Here is an 18,863-nt window from a genome sequence, read left to right on the forward strand (position 1 = left end):
CTACCTCGCTCAAGAAATCGAACTCATCTACTACGTCAAACGTATCTACCTCGCTCCCAACAAACTCACTAACACTCTGACGACACCCACCTAGGAGAAATCTTAGGTGGGAAGCTTCCGTCAAAACACTAGCAAATCAACTAACCATCTCTCAAGATCACGGGTTCCCAACCTGGGGGTCGCGACCCCCCTGGGGGTCGCGAAGGTCTTTCTGGGGGGTCGCCAACTGGTATACTAAACCTTAGTAATTTGAAACAAAACATAAATATTTAGAAGAACTTTAGAAATTCTGCTCCATTAACATCACTGGAAATGTAATAGAGAAGAAACAAAGCGCACTGTACAAAGTTGTTCTCAGTCACGAATCTATGAAATCTTCAAAACTAAAACGTCATTTGAGACGAGTCATTCGGAACACACCAAAAAATATATGGAGTTCTTTCGTCGGTAAGAAGCTAGTTGCAAACGCCAGAGACTTGATCGAACAGGAAGTTTTCACCAGCATTAGTGCAAGCATCAAATGAATTCGCGATAGAAAATGCCAAGCTAAATAAAAAAAAAAAAAAACAATAGGAGAAAATCTTATCAACGCTGCATGTACGTAAATGTTAAATAACAAATTTTTATTAAAATTAAGCTTTCACCATTGTTTGCTTTTCAAGTTGATAAATCAACAGACGTGAGTTCGTGTTCGCAGTTGCTGATCTGTGTCTATATTCATGCGGATGATAGCAAAGAAGAGTTGCTCTTTTGTGAAGATAGCATGGAGAAAATAAATACCTTTTTTGAAACTGGATGATTAAAATGGGTTAGAACGGCTGTGGGGGTTTGTACGGATGGTGCGCCATCTATGTTTAGCTCAAAATCGGGCTTTCAGAAAACAGAAAAGATTTAGCTCCCTAACAACTGCCCTAACCAATCGACATCAAGAGTCCATTGCTAGTATAAGTCATAAATTATATAAAATCTGGAGTCTTCAAAGAACTGAGCAAAAACATTAATATTATTAGTAATATTAGATCACGAGGTTCTGCTCTTCTATACTAAAGTACACTGGCTGTCAAACGAAATGTTGTGAATTGTGTTTTTTAATTGAAATCTGAAATCAAATTGTTCTTGGAAGTGCAAAGGAAACAAGACTTTTTGTTATACTTAAAACGACATAGAGTGGTCGGAGAGAGTATCAGACCTAGAAGATGTGTTCGAACATCAAGATAAGCTTAACCTGAAGCTTCAGGGAAAATGAACGAATATTATAACTTTCCATGATAATCTCGGGGCATTTTTATCAAAGCTGCAAAATCGGTAAAGAAAATAAATCTTGGAAATGTTGTAAATTTGAGAAACTCTGCGGTGTGGTAGATGAATCTGACTGTGAGATAATAAAAATTTTGAAAGAAGCGATTTCTGGGCATCTTGAATCTCTTGAAAACGAACTGCATCGCTATTTCTCTTAGCTGAAAAAAAAGAATCTGCATTGACGCATTACCCATTCTCTTCTTCCCTTGATGTTGCCAGCATCCCCGATGAATTACAAGATGAATTCTTTGATTTGCAGAATGATTCCAAGTAAGAAGAAAAACTGCAGACACAATTTTGGTGTAGTATTCACCATTCATACCCAAACGTAAAATTGATTGACTTATCGAGAATATATTTTCAACTCTATTCTTCGATTAAAAACAAAATTAAGATAATTATAATGACATAGGTTGGCGTTAACAAAAAATTTTAAAAATTAAAAACTTAACCACGAAGGTTTAGTGAATAGTATACAATTTTACTCATGCTATTAAAACAGTTATCAAGAGTAGTTCATATTGAAAGTCTACAAGAAAATCTTATTTTAGTGCTTATTAATTTCCATACTAATTTCGGCTTTTTAATTCTATGGGGGTCGCGGGTCACTTACTTTTCATAAAAGGGGGGTCGCCACTCAAAAAAGGTTGGGAACCACTGCTCAAGATCATCTACTCAAAATAAACAATCGCCAACAGCTCTACCTCGCCCACCTCATCACTTCACCAAGCTCAAAACCATCGACTCAGCAACATCAGCAAACTTCACTCTTCAACGTCACCTCGCCCAACTCAATTACTCGACTACGTCACAACGTTACTCCTCCTCAAACCACAATGAACAATACTTCAAAGCAACTCACCTCGAAAGATCTCTCAACACAAGAACCCACCCAACTCATCTACCCAAGCTTCAATTCATCGAACAACTCTACCACCATGCGCGTCATGCCTCACCTCAACGCAAGTTCTACACCATTCGACCAACTTCACCATCAACGACAAGACACCAAACTCACTCTCACCAAGTACAACTACCAACAAAGAATAAACCACTATCAAACCAAGAGCGTATCAAGCAAAAGAAGAAAGGCCAAAAAACAGAGAAGCGATCATGTTTGTACTGTCCTGTACTTTATGTCATAGCAAACCGGAAACAAATGGAACCAAGAAATCGGAACAAAGAAACATGGAACAAAGAAATCAGAAGGAATATTAAGACATTGTAAATCTTTTTAATGTTATACTATGTATCACATTGTAATTTTTTAACATGCAACCTATCCACTTGTGGAAGGAACAATATTAAACGCCAAACGGCACAAAAAAAAAAAAAAAAAAAAAAGCTTTACTGAAGTCTCACTTAAAATGTTAACGCAGGGTCGGCAACCTGCGGCTCTACGGTTTCATACACAAAGATTAATAATTGTATAGTTTTATTTGCAAAACTCATAAAAATATTATAATGTAAAGAAAAGCAACTTTAAATAGGATTAGAAAACTCATCAGATAACAGAATAGTTGAGATAGAAAGTATACGGGCAGCCGTTTGGGCACCAGGCCCAGCCCCACAGCCGCTGTAAGCAGCACCATGGCGACTATTCCATGTTTGCCACTGCCCAAGGGCCGCCTTTTTCGATTGTCGTTACATGGGGAATGTTATTTTATTCAGAATGCATTCCTCTACCTGTCAGTATGCAATAATTTTACCTGAGTGACGAAGTATGTTAGTTATTAGTTTCCTACGGTTGAGCTATAAGGTACTGGACTCTGGGTTCGCGTGGGGTGAAAGATAAGCCTTTTGAGAACTGAAAGACAGAAGCGACCGATACAGTAATCAAACCGATATCCAAGCCAGTTAGTCGGAGCTTGCCGTGCTGATGCCTGCCTGCCTATGAAAGATACCTACTGAACCAGTGGTGTCCGTAAAGAAAGAAAGTGGATTGGGATAGTCCTATAGTTATATTATGTGATTTCTAATTTTATCATAGCAGATCTAGCTAAACAGTTTTTGTGCGAAACAGTTGTTTGTTTTTATATGAAATAATAAGTTCATATTTAGCGCTATTTATTTCAAATCAAAGTCAAATGTATTTACCTAATCGTTATCAAATACCAAAATATTGAAAAAAAATAATGTTAGTGGCTCTTTAAAAACTGGGATAATTTGTAAATTGTAACTTTTGGCTCTTCCGTCTCTAAAGGTTGTCGACTCCAGTGCTACGGTTATCGGAAGGTTGGCAATTTATCTATATGAAATTATCATTTTAAAAAACCCCTTTTTTTTTTTTTTTTTAATACTTTTATTTGCAATTAAAACAAGTACATCAACATCAAATTCTTACATAATTTCGAACATCAAATAAAAACGAAATAGTAATACAATATATTATAATATATTACAATAGCAATATTTCTTTCTTACTTGTAGCCTGCTTTCATTCATTTAAGATGGTTTACATATACATAGATGTAATACAAAACGTCTAAATATATATATTAAAAAACCCATTAGAAAAGTGGTTAGGTAAGAAACAATAAGCTTTAAACCTAGTGGTGATGTTTTTAGTTATTTATAATTTTTTTAAATTTCACAAAATTCCTGGTTTTCTTTATACAAATATAAAATATACAATTAACTTTTTTTGACACAATTAACTAGTATTAATTTTTAAATGTAATTATGATGTTTGTAATTTAATACTTATTATATTTTAACCTGTAGGTGAGTTTTTATTCAAGGGAACGTACTCCAAATTAAAAGACAAAGCTATTGGAGCAATCATGCTGGTTATCTCCCTTACCATTCTCTGCCTGTGTTTAGTCGCCATTGTCAAACTGCTGCACTCCCTTCTCCAAGGCCCCATCGCTCTCATCATCAAAAAATTTATCAACGCGGACTTTCCCGGACCGTTGTGCTACCTCACCGGATACCTCGCCATCAGCATCGGCGCCGGGTTGACCATCATCGTCCAGAGCTCCTCCATCTTCACCCCCTAACTCACCCCGCTCGTCAACATCGGGGTCATCGAACTCGACCGGATGTAGGCCTACCCTTTGACCCTGGGGTCAAACATCGGCACCACGACCACGGCGATTCTCTCAGCCTTAGCCAACACGGACGGCCTCAGAAACGCGTTACAAGCAGCCTTCTGCCACCTCTTCTTCAACATCACCGGCATCCTCCTGTTCTACCCCATCCCCTACCTCCGCTTCCCCATCCCGCTTGCCAAATTTCTAGGCAACTGCACGTCCGAGTACCGCTGGTTCGCAATCGTCTACATCCTCCTCATGTTCTTCCTCTTCCCCGCCCTAGTCTTCGCTCTCTCCATCCCGGGCTGGTACGTCCTCCTCGGCGTCCTCGGGCCCGTCTGCCTTCTCTTCATCATCATCGGCGTCATCAAATGCCTGCAGGCTAAACGTCCACAGAGCCTGCCCAGAAAGCTCCAATACTTGATGTTCCTACCCCAGCCGCTACGGTCTTTAGAACCCTATGATCGCGCCATGCAGAAAGTCTTCTTCTGCAAGCGGTTCCAGACAGACTCTACCGAGAAGACAGACACTGGTGCCACGTCAGACAGACACGCTAACGGAGAGTCCAGCACGCGACTTTAGTATGACCATGTGACATTGTTTACAAAGTTCAATGACTGAAAACCTATTTATTCTATAATGTTATTTATATTTATAACTTGTATATGATTAGATAAATTACATCCGTTTTAGTTCATTATGTATATATAGCATGTATAAAGCTTACTATATTTTCTATGTGATATATTATTTAAAAGATTTTCTCTTGTAATTTAAAAAAAAAATAAAATACTTTTTTAGGAATTTTGAGCTCTGTGATCTTGTCATATGAGTTTTGTGAAATTTTTATACATTTTTAATTACACGAAAAAGTTGATTTAATTTTGATATTGCAGTCATAGCGTTGTCATTTAAATCTTCTAAAATAACTTTACTGGTCCAATTTTGAGGCAGTTGGTACGATAACTGCACGTCGTACTAGGTATTTGAACACTCTGCCTTTGTACAACTTTGTATTGAGTTGTCTTTTGACGTGTTCGTGATTTCAACCAGAAGCGATGTTACGTGCATAGAGGCCAACTTAAGCCAACTTGGCCACTTTTATGGAAAACCCAAAATTGGTCATTTGTATGGAAGGCCAATCTCGGCCACTTTTATGGTAAGGTCAACCTCGGCCAATTGTATGAAAAGGCCACTTTAATATTTGCACCTAATGCATAGCCCATCTATGACAAATCAAGCATAGGCATTCGTTGCCACAAAATAAACCAACAGATCTAGAAACAGAAAAAAAACGATTTCGGTTGAGTAAGATATCAAATAGGGCTTCCCCCCCCCCCTCTTCATCCCTGAATATTTTGAATAAAGTTACTAGGCTGTTACCAACCCTTTAAATGGAGCGGCGTGGTCGAACAGTAGAGCACACAACTGCTAACACGAAAGTCTCGAGTTCAGATACCGGGTTGGAGTCCCAAGGACATTCCTATATTCACTCATCTCTGATTGGTGCATGACTCAACTTAGGGAAATAAAGGAGACAAGATATACTAATGAACACACTTTTTTCAGCATAGGCCGAGGTCACAGAAACAGGTGAACTCTACTTTATCTACCTCATTGACCGCCTGGTTTGAAAGAGTAACTTTAAGTGTGCGAGGCACTAGACTGCTAACCCGAAAGTCTTGAGTTCGAATCCGGGTTAAACTGAGTAAAATTTCCACGAGTTCACCCAGCTCTAATGTGTAACAGAACAAACTAAGGCAGCTTGACATAGTGCTGACCACACTATGCCGAAGGTCACTGAAACAGATGAACTCTACTTCTTCTGCCCGGTGTGTCTTGGGCACGAACGGGAAAACATGACGAGCCAACTTTGTATAAAAATTGATGACTTTATGTAAAACGTGACGAGCCAACTTTGAATAAAAATAGATGACTTTATGTAAATAATAACGCTTTTATATTTTTAATGATGATTGGACATAATTCTTACTTATAAAAACATTTTAATTTTTTGCAATTTTTTTTCATTATTATAATCTTTATAAAAGGGTATACAAACGTCTTTTAAAAAATTGTTATTTAGCAACCTAAAAAACAGCATCACTATTTAAAAAGAAAGATACATTTTAAAAAAAAATTAATAAATTAAAGCTTTTTAAAGATTTATTATTAAGTTGTAAATGGAAAAGCATAATCACTATTTAAAAAGAAAGGACAGACACATTTAAAAAAAAATTAAATTACTAAATTAAAACTTTAAAAAAATCATTATTAAGTTGTAACCGGAAAAACAAACACTTTTTAAAGAAAGACACTGATACATTATTTTAAGTATATATTTTATTAATCAATAAAATCCCATTCCCCAGCGAGCCAGATTTATAACATCCTTTCTTGAAAAGTTCACCAAGGGAAACAACTCCCACAGCCCCTGGTTCACCCTTGAAAAGCGACACAAAGGGACACAACTACAACATCCCCTGGTTCACCCAATACGCTTGAGCCAGCTGCAGCAGATGTAGTCTCGTGAACATCGGGACGGCCCGTCGTCGATAATCTCCGCGTTGGTCAGCCGGCAGTCCCGGCAACATGCGGCCATGTCGTAGAGCTCCACACCGAAGGCCTCGAAGCAGCCGAAACAGCCCATCAGACAGCTCATCTTGGCTCTGCGGGGGTTGCACTCCAGGCTGGTGGAGGCGCGCGCGGTGGCCAGGTGCAAGGTCAAGGTGAGGACGACGAGGGTGATCAGAGCGTGACGAATCTGAAAGTGGGAGAAATAAGTTGATGTAGTAAGTTTGACACGTACTACTTAAAGCTAAAGGTTTTGGAGAAAATCCAACATTACATGGGAGAAATAAGTAGATGTAGTATTGGTCAAGAATTCGTGTTGGAAATTAAATAATTAGTGTGTGCTACTGCTCAGAGTATATATAAATAAATAAATAAATAAATAAATAAATAAATAAATAAATAAATAAATAAATAAATAAATAAATATATATATATATATATATATATATATATATATATATATATATATATATATATATATATATATATATATATATATATATATATATATATATATACTAGGCATACTGCCTAGCTTCGCTTAGGTTTTCAAAAACATTTGATAATTTGAATACTAATTATTTGGTGATGGATGAGGTATGGAGTGCTTTAATTTAAACAGTAATGCTAATTTTAGAGAAGATGTTGTATGTTGTTTAACAATCGCCTTCAGAGCAAAAATTAGAAAGTACGCAATTTATAACTAAAATGGAATTAGAAATACAGAGGTTCCATTAACAGTATATCTCATAATTTATACTACATTGACTTTAAAAATTAATTTTTTATTTAATTATGATGCGTAGCTTAATTAACAACTTATTAAGTTTAAAACAAATGTTATACTTTGTCGTTTTCTGTTTCTGTTTAAAATAGTATACAATTATTTGAAAAATAATTATTAAAAAGGTTATCTCCCTTGAAAATGGACCAAATGACGTATTTTTTTGTTTACTTTTTTTAAAAACAGTTACTATGCTTATATTAAAAAAATTGATATATGAACATATTTAACGACTACAATGGATTTTTCCTACGTGAATAACGTTTTTTTTTTTTGTTACCCTCCAGGGTCGGTCTACGACCTCAAATAATATGAAGGAGATCGTTCGTCAATTTATTTATATATATATCTCATATAAGGAGAATTTCACTCGCGGTCATCTTTTAGCCCTGCTCGAGGGCTTTGAGTCTGACCAACAGTTTTTCCATAAGGCCTAGTCAGCTATAGAAGTGTATGCAAAACATTAGCTTGATGTACAGAGGTTAAGTAACCTAAAACTTGTGTTGGAAATTCCCTGTTTTTCCCATAAAATACAAAGATTATATAGGGAAATACGACTGGTCAGTTTTGACACATTTAACGAATTTTTCCGGACATGGCGAGTTGTTTGTGACACCCCCAGGCATTCTCCTACCACCTCACAAAATTTCAAAAGGGGTCGTCGGAGGAAATTTTTTTCGTAATAGAGCTCATATAAAGAGAATTTGACTCGCGGTCACTTGTTAGCCCTCGTCGAGGGCTTTGAGTGACAACGACAGTTTTCCCTAAAGGTCAAGCCATTTACCTAAGAGCATGCAAAAAATTAGCCAGATGTAAAGAAGGTAAGTGCCCTAAAATCCGTTTTGAAATCACCCTCTGTTTTCCCCATAAAATACAAAGATTATATAGGGAAATACGACTGGTCAGTTTTGACCCATTTCCCGATTTTTCCCAGACATGGCGAGTTTTTTTTGACACCCCCAGGCATTCTGCTACCACCTCACAAAATTTCAAGGGGGGTCGTCGGAGGAATTTTTTTTTTCGTAATACAGCTCATATAATGAGAATTTCACTCGCGGTCACTTTTTAGCCCTCGTCGAGGGCTTTGAGTCAAACTGACAGTTTTCCTAAAGGTCAAGCCATTGACCTAAACGTATGCAAAAAATTAGCCAGATATACCGAGTTTAAGTACCCTAAAGTCTGCGTTGAAATGACCCTTTGTTTTCCCCATAAAATACAAAGATTATATAGAGAAATACAACTGGTCAGTTTTGACCCCTTTACGAAGTTTTCCCAGATAATCCGAGTTTTTTGTGACACCCCCGTGCATTCTCCTACCACCTCACAAAATTTCAATGGGGGTCGTCGGAGGAAATTTGTTTTCGTAATATAGCTCATATAATGAGAATTTCACTCGCAGTCACTTTTAAGCCCTCGTCGAGGGCTTTGAGTCAAACTGACAGTTTTCCCTAAAGGTCAAGCCATTGTCCTAAACGTATGCAAAAAATTAGCCAGATATATATATATATATATATATATATATATATTTATATATATATATATATATATATATATATATATATATATATATATATATATATATATATATATATATATATATATACATACATATCTTCTGTTACACACGGTTCCTTCCACCCCTGCCCTCTAAAGAAACAGTAACTGACTTAGAACCTCGGCAATGAAACTCACTAATCCCACACACACACACACCACACACACACACACACACCACAAAATGTGCTAGCGATATCCATTTGATAAGAGGTCATTGACTTCGACGATTCTTTCAAGCTTAACAAGGGGAGTGAAGTGGACCAATTATGCTGACCCGTGTATAGATTTGATTATCTTCCATCGATTTGGAAAATAATTGCTTCGTATGTCGGTATATTCCATTAGTTCCAGAGATTTTCTTCTTACAACGTCATTTTGGTGCCTATATATATATATATATATATATATATATATATATATATATATATATATATATATAATATTCTATTGTAAGGAGGTGCGTGTATGGAGTTGTTTGTTTTTGGGATATAAGTAAAATGTGTCGACTTGTGAATGTGCGTGTGTGTGCGTGTGTGTGTGTGGGGGGGGGGGGGGGGGGGGTCATGGTGTATGTCTGTATATTCCATTAATTCCAGAGATTTGTTTTTTTCACAACGTCGTTTTTTTTAAAAGCCGAGAGTTGGTGCCTATATATATATATATATATATATATATATATATATATATATATATATATATATATATATATAAAATAGGCTATTGTAGTGCGTGTGTGGGGTTGTGAGTGCGTTTTCTAATATAAATAAAATGTGTGTGGACTTGTGAATGTGCGTGTGTGTAGGGGCCGGGGGGGGGAGAGAGTCATGGTGTCGGACAACGCTTTGAATGCGTATCAAAGAACAATATTTCCTCTCCCAGTTAATGTTAATGTTGACCCTTATAATTAGGTCAAACACATCCCAGGTAACAAAGTTGTTGACCTCGACAGGTGGAAAGGGTGGGGGTGAGGGGGTGGTTGGTCACGTGACATGAACTTGTTCTTATATTTATCAACGTTCTTGTTGCAATTATTTTTTTCACGGTTTTCTTCGTCAGATATGTGAAAGTCATTGACCTATCCACGATAAATACAATCGATCTTGGTCAGTTCATCAGACATGTGAAGGTCATTGACCTATCCACGATAAATACAATCGATCTTGGTCAGTTCGTCAGACACGTAAAGGTCATTGACCAATTCACGATGAATACAATTGATCTTGGTCAGTTCGTCAGACACGTAAAGGCCATGTTCCCATCCACGATAAATACAATCCATCTTGGTCCGTTCGTCAGATATGCGAAGGTCATTGACCTATCCACGATAACACAATAGATCTTGGTCAGTGTTCCAGGCGTATCCGGATGGAAATTTTCACGTTCATTCGGTCATTCAGTCCTATAACTTAAAATGGAGATGTTTATGAAAGGTTATATAAATTTAACAGTTAGACCTTTGTAAGAAAATTAAAAATCGAAGATAAATAACAAAATTATTATCATTTTATAACCATATATTTATGTGGAATGGCGTGGTCTAGCGGCAGAACGCACGCTTGACGCCCTGAAAGTCCCGGTATCGAAACCCGACCTTTACAGCGAAATATTCGTCATGTCCATTCAGCTCTAAAAAAGCGACAGCTTTCACCGATGGTAAACCGTTGACAAAAAAAACATAAAGTATTTTTTCCAGGAATCCGTTTTATCTTTCGCTAGGATCTATTTCATATAGATATATTTCCTACTGAAACTAGAGTAACTTTTTTTTTCTTTCTTGAAATTTTTCTATTTTTCTCTTTTTTTTGTTTGAGAATTAAAAGTTAAAAGGTTTCAGGGAATTCACAATTTTATCTTGAATTAATATAAAAAAGAAACTTCTCTTGATAAAAGCCATAGATAGATACAAAAATAGATTGTAGTGTAACTGAATCACATTTTATTAAATCTGGGCTAAAAATGTAACGTGGGAAATGGGCACTCAGACACTACATTCTCTCCCTAAGTTTATGTCATACGTTTCTAGAATTTATTACACATCTAAATACTTGTCTTTAAATATAATAAACACTAGCAATTAAGAACACGGTGGGGCCAGTCTTTGTACTCAGACTGGTTTCTAGAGTATTCCATTTCCGTTTACTGGTACTTCACAGGTTTGTCGGTATGTAGGTTACAGCATGGAGTCTAGGAGTTGTCGTTTTACTTTGTCCGATTCTGGGTTAGCTATGCTACTATTTGTCCATTTCTGAGCAAGTGATATTTTAATGTGTCCTTTTCTCAGCCGGCGATATTTATATTTGTCCTTTTCTAAGCCGGCGATACTTATATTTGTCCTTTTCTCAGCCGGCGATACTTATATTTGTCCTTTTATCAGCCGGCGATACTTATATTTGTCCTTTTATCAGCCGGCGATACTTATATTTATCCCTTCCTCGGTTGATGATATTTTTTAGTATACTTCTCAGCAAGTGATATTTATTTTGTCCAATTCTCAGCAAGTGATTTTTTATTTGTCATCTTTTCAGCAGGCGAAACTTCAAATTGTCCATTTCTCAGGCAGTGTAGATTTTGTCCATTCTTCGACCTCTTGACGTCCATTTACGACCTGATCTAATCAAACGACTTGTCTAAAAATAACAACCAATCAGCAACAATTCCAGACACTAATGACGCTTAACTTTTGTTGTTAGCTCAGGAACTGGTCATTAGCTCAGGGTAGACACAAGTCGTGAGAGGAGGGGGAGGTGGGTGGGGGGGGGGTGCTACCTACCGTTATACCAAATATCTTAGGGTCAGCCGAACCTAGTTTGTTGTAAATGGATAAGATTGATCGATCTATACATGATGTAGATCAGTTGTGATTTTATACACTTACCTAGGTAAACAGTATCAGTAAGAATATATGCTCTTGATATGCCGCACTCACGCACACATTTAGATGGCTCTAGTTAGTCTAGTTGTTTCTTTCGTGTATCTAACGGTAAGGGTTGAGGTGGGCGGGAGGAAATGGCCTCCTTAGAACGCCCACCGCCCACCGCCCCAGGCCACCCCCTCCTCCCTAATGAAATAGATATCAAATTGTATGCAGAAAATATATACGTTAATGATTGTACACAGAACGGAAAATTTCAGTGCACCCCTCCTGGAGAAAAAAAAATGTCTGAAAGAAACCCTCTCTGCTCCCAATCGGGATGAATGTTTACCGTAATATTTTTTTATTTTTTTTTGCAAACAGGCAAAATTAAAAATGTCAAAAAAAAAATTTACTCAAGTTTCTCTACTAAAACTGCGCTATACAAGTCCATTTATCCTGCTTAAATAAAACAAACCAATTGAATTTTTTAAAACGGAAATGCCACCAATGCGATATGAAACAATGATTTGAGATTTGAACAAGCAAGACATAAATAGAAATGCTATGATATGCAGGTATATTATTTGGTGTGGTCGAAAACTCACTCGCCGGTCATGAAGATTAAATATTAGTGAACATTGATTGGCCTCAGGAAAAAAAGGTTTTTTTGTACGAGCGAAATTTCTTTCGGTACCTTATAAGTTCCGTTACGTGATGTTAGACAAGTCAACCGCGAGGTTATCACGTGATTCCGTGCACTCGAGACTCGTGTGAAAAACGTCATCATATTGTGTGACACGTCATCATATTGTGTGACACGTCATCACTCAGGTGACCTAGGACACTACGCGACAAAAATCTGGTCAAAAACTTGTTGACTCTGGATCAAGAGCTCTACCAACGACTGACGAACATCTTTGCACATGCGCGAACGGGAGTGAAGTGTGTGGTTCGCGACGAGAATTGTCTAATGTCGAGTAACTAGTCAATTAGATAAATTAGACTTCGTCAGACATCTCGACTTAATTAGCAAAATAGGGTTTCAAGTCGCGTCGTCTATATACATAAACATATATGTATGGGCGTGTGTGTGTGTGTGCTTAGTGTGTTTGTACACCTTCTATCTAGTCGACGTGAAACTTATGTTAGTTGAAGAAAATACTTCCTGTATGGAAAATTGTATTTTATTGAAAACTTAAACTCAGCTAAGTATCTACTAGTTCCTTACTTACTACAGTAATACAATCTTGCTCAGTTATACACGAATGAAGTTCGTCTTCCGTGTTCAATATGCAATGTAACATTTATGAACAAATATTAAGATTAAGAAGAGATAACGACAAATCTAAATCTTCAAATGCCTCAGCCCTAATATTTAAAAAACAACCAAACAGCATTAAAGTATGTCGTTTCTTTCCCTGTACACGATCTAGATCTGGCTATTAAAGATCCCATGTTGCTGTTTTATTGACAGAACCACAATATCATGAATTATAGAAAGCTACAAGAGACAGCTGAAACAGATCATTCCCTTAGGCTCGGCCATAATCCCTATATAACATTACTGTAAGCCAGGGGTTCCCAACCTTTTTTTACTCTAGAGCACATTCTAAAATATCGTTAGGGTGGCGGGCACCGTTTTCTATCTTTGATGGATATTAGAATGTTGAGTGACTTGTTTTTGTAGTTTATTTGAATGTAGTGGGGGATGGTTGCTGGGTTGTCAGTGTATATTGAGAAGCTGCGGTTGGTGGTGTGAGGGATTGTGTTTATGGAAGGTTCTTTGTTGCTGTAGGGTTGTAGTGCTTGTATGAGAGTGCGCTCGTTGAGTGTGGGTGGGACCCATCTAAGGGTTCCGTTTATTTTGTCCTTTTCGTGTAGTGTGAAGTGTAGCGTATATGGGCCGTATATTTTGTGTGTATTATGTAGAGTGGTGACGTCGAAGGCAGTTGATGAAAAGAACCAAGTGTCTGCACGACCGTAGTTAAGGAGGAAGATCTGCTGGTTGCTTATTAGTTGACGAAGGATATGACCTCTCAGATTGGGTTGACCTCTTGAGTTGATTGTGACTTGAATGGTGGGTGAATCAGCAGGGAGGAGTTCCGGACAGTCTTCTTCAAGTAGATCCAATATGGCGGTAGTAGCTGAAAAGGGTTGGGCCCAGGATTTCATTAAACCCCCCGGACCGTAGTCCGTGTGGCTCCTCCCAAGTCTCTCGACGCAGGGGGAACATCCGAGGGCGCAACCCCTTTGCTGGCGTAGACTATATTTGCATATGTCGTCGAGCTAGGCTGTGACATTGTTGGATGAGTAAAATGAGTAATCTTTAGTAAAAGGCGAAAGATTTTAAAAAATCGAGGTACTTGTTAGAATACATGCAACAATAGTTGAGTAGATTTGATAAGTTTAAACGATTGGAGTGATAGTACAGCATTTTTAATAATTTTCTTGCTATAAATATTATAGCTGGTTGGTACTAGTGGCTATTGATTATTGGATTAACAACTAACAATTTTTAGGAGTTGAAATTCACATTTGGTTATTAATTATCAAAAGTTTTAAATTCTTTTTTTGTAATTTAATTTTTTATAATTAATACTAACGTATGTTTACTTGTTTTAGTTTCAATATTAATTAATATCTTTTCTTTTGGTTTTATCGTTTAATTTTATAATTAACTCCCATTAAAAAAAAATATTGTTTGTTTTCTCCCCTGACAAAAAGGTTCCATGTGCGAGATACTTTGAAACAAACAAAACACAGAAGCTTCACGCAAATAGAAATATTTTGACAAAGTTCAATGACCATCAAAAAATGTTCGAAGAATTTTCTCGGTATTAATATTAAATTTGGTTGATATAAGTAATTTCTAATAATTTGATTCACAACTAACAATTACTAGGAGTTGTAATTAACATTTTTATATTAATCACCATAAGTTTTAAAACATTTTTTTTGTATTTTAATTTTCCATAATTTATATTAACGTTTGTTTACTTGTTTTTGCTTAAAAATATATTTTTATTTTTTCCATTCCTGTTTATCGTTTAATTTTATAATTATTTCCCTTGAAAAGAACTCAATATTTGTTTTCTCCCTTAACAAAAAAGTTTCACGCGTGAGAAATTTTGACTCAAACGAAAGACGAGAGCAAACCGCTGTGAACTGTGTTACACTCTCGAGACTAACACTAATATTCTGGGGGGGGGGGGGGGGGAGAGGAGTGTGCGATGGAATCTAGTAAGGGGGAATTGAATGTTTCGGTGATTTTGGTAGAGACTATTTTTTTATCGAGTTTAGCTTTGGGAGATTTTTAGTGTGGGAGAGTTTAGTGATGCAAAATTTAGTGTGGGAGAATTTAGTGTGGTAAAATTTAGTGCGGGAGAATTTTGTGTGTGGGAATTTAGTGTGGGGAATTTTTGTGTGGGAGAATTTAGTGTGGGAAATTTTTTTGTGGGGGAGTTTAGAGTGGGAGAATTTAGTGCGGGACAATTTTGTGTTGGAGAATTAGGTGTGGGGGAAATGAGCATATTGTGTTGTAGTGTAGACAAAGGAAATTATTTGAGTGTGTGTGTATATAAATAAATCTACGTGTGATTTGGGTTACTGTGAATAAGTTGAGTGGGGGTGTTTGGATTAGTTGGTGGGGGAGTTGTTCTTCTGGGTGTGGTTTAATAGACCTCCGGATTATATGACAATGTGACGGATTGCATCATTTGTATAACGGTGCTTTATTTATTTCTTTATCTAAGGCTAAATAGTAGAGAAAAAAATGTCTAATACCCCATATAGTAACGAGCTCCCAATCGCTAAATTACAAAAGTAACAGTACTCTTTTTAAGCTATAATACTAAACACAAAGCTTTCTACTGCTAGTCCAGGGGTCGGCAACCTGCGGCTCGCGAGCCGCATGCGGCTCTTTTGATGCCAAGATGCGGCTCTTCAGTTCCATGCACAAATATTAATAAATATTTTATATTATTTTCAAAACTCATTAAAATAGTATAAAGAAAAATAACTTTAAACAGGATAAAAACATCCATCAGAGAACAATGTAGAGAAGGTGAGGTAGCAGTATACAGACAGCTGACAGCCGCTTGGGCATCATGGCTACGATTCCATGCTTGTCATAGCCCAAGTGCAGACTTTTTCGAATATCGTTAAATGTGGACTATTTTTTTTTATCGAGAATGCATTTCTCTATCGGTCAGTATGTATTTATTATGACCTAAGTGAAGTGGTTTTTTAGTTATTAGCATCCTAGAGTTGAGCCTGGTACTGGACGGTGGGGTACGAGTTTACCCTGCGTTCATTGGGGTGGAAGATAAGCCCGGTGAGAACCAAAGACAGAAGCGACCGATACCCAAGCCAGTTAGTCGGAGTTGGTCGAGCTGAGATCTGCCTGGCTTTGGGAGACACGTCCTGAGCCAGTGGTGTCCGTAAAGAAAAAAAAAACAAAAAACAGTCATTGACCTCTAAAGGGGTTTAGGAAAGTCGTATAGTTATATTATTTGATTACTAAAGTTATCATAGCAGAGCTAGCTAAAATGCTTTAATATGTTTTGTGCGAAATATTAGTATGTTTTTAGAGTAAAAATATTCTTTCATATCTAAAGCTATTTATTTCAAATAAAAAATCAAATGCATATGTCTAATCCTAATCAAATTCCAAAACATTGAAAGAAAAATGTTAGTGGCTCTTTAAAAACTTGGAACTTATGTAAAGTGTAGCTTTTGGCTCTTCCGGCTCAAAAGGTTGCCGACCCCTGTGCTAGTCCGAATATCTCGAGTTCCGGGCTCAGTTCTGTTGGGCTCCGTGAGTTCACCCAGCTCTGATGGGTACCTGGCGCACCTTAGATAACTAAGGCGGATAGGCTTAGTACTGACCACATTATCTCCCTGTATGTCGAGGTGATTGAAACACGGTCTTTACTTTATCTGCCATTTGTGTATTGGGCACGAAGGGGAAAAGATTATGAAGAGAAGTTAAATAAAAAGCGCGGGTCGATTTTAAAATCGTTCTTGGTTCAATCTTCTCTTGGTTGTTTTCGTCCATTATTTGTTTGATTTGTTTTGGTCTTTGTATGCTTTGTTCTAGTATGAGAGTGTGGTGTGTTTGGATTTCCGAGACTATCTGCTCTATTTTGCTTCTGATTTGTGTCCCTCTATATTTATATTCTTGTATTTTCGAAAGTTCCGTTTCTATTGAGTCTATTTGTTCTTTGTTATTGTTTTTTTCCCTTAAGCATGCTTAGTTGTTTTTTTTTCTAGTTTAGTTTCTATGTGGGCCCTAACGCTATTAATGCTACATGCATATTGAATTATAGGTACCCGCTTATTGTCTTGTTTTAAATCTTCCCAATGTTGGATTTTGTTAAATTTTGATGATGACTGCGTGTAAAATTGTATTATGTCTTTTATAGTGTTGATGTAGCGCTCGTCTAGTAATAGTGTATTATTGAATGTCCAGTATGTGTTATGTTGTTGTTTGCTTTGTGTTTGTTCGTTGTTTAAAGTTTGTCAGAACTGCTGTATGGTCGCTAAACTGTAGTGTTGAGAATAGGTGTTCTACTTTGTTGATTTTCATGTTCACTGGGGCGTAAATTCTGTCTAGACGGAATCTATTCCCAAAAGTGATACTACCGTGGGTGGTTTGTATGGTGTGTGGAATTGCGCTCTCTACGTGTCGACTAGTTTGAAGCATGTTTTAATGTTGTTGATTGAGTCGGCGTATTCAGTATAGATTATTTCTATTTTTTTTTTGTGTTTAATTAATAGTGGTCCTCTCTTGCTGCTTCCCAAATCGAGCAAGGGTAGGCAGCAAGAGCAGTTTTACATGAGCATTGTATACATATAGTTTCATCGTTATGAGCTTTGTAGTAGGGCCAACATATGTCAGTATTCACTTTTTTATCTTTGCAGATGGTGCATTGTTTGAATTGTGTGTGTACTGTGTCCTCATGTTTTCCCGCTTCTTTAGGTGATCGGAATTGGGGGGTGCAGAAATTACATGGCGTGTGATCGTAGGTTAAATCAGCGCGTTTTTGTGCTTTGGGTATTTTTACTTGTTCTGTGGGGCTGAGCTCACTTTTTGTTGATAAGGTGGTATCTATCTCTGAGTTTGAAGTTCTGGTTGAAGTTGGGTGGACTCTGGGACGGTTTTTTTTTTTTTTTTAATAATTTTATTTTCCATAAAACAAAATACAACATATTTACAACAACATTTGTTTACATAAATTTTGGATAAATAAGTACATATGTTAATTATATACAGGAAGAAGGTGGAAATACAACATTTTTACAGTACTCTGATTTGCGTTATTTTTAGGGAAAAAAATAAATTAGTTATATATAAGAGACGAAAAAAAAAAAAAAAAAAAAAAAAAACTTTCATTTCATTAAGGTAGTACATATATAAAGCTCTGGGGTATGTAGTTAGATGGACTCGGGGTCGTTAATCTTATTTGATCTAGATTAAACTTGGGACTTACGGGTTAGCAGACCAGTTCTCTGCCACTGGACCACTTTTTCTCCATACTACGGAGGTGAGAAAAGAATAATTGTCGTAGGGACAGTTGTCTAGCGGGGTAGAGATTTGAAGAGGGGTAGGTGCGTTAGGCATGATTTTCCACATGGGATGGGTGGATAGAAGGGGGGGGGGGGTCATGAGCTATTGCCTGTGTAAGTAAACAAAACGTTTAATGTCAGTGGCTGAGCAGGTGCACCTAGGGTGGTGTGTTCTCATCGAGTGCTGTGGTGTGGA

Source organism: Physella acuta, unplaced genomic scaffold (genome assembly GCF_028476545.2).
Source record: "Physella acuta isolate Inbredline_101_S28 unplaced genomic scaffold, ASM2847654v3 ptg001205l, whole genome shotgun sequence".
NCBI lineage: Eukaryota > Metazoa > Mollusca > Gastropoda > Physidae > Physella > Physella acuta.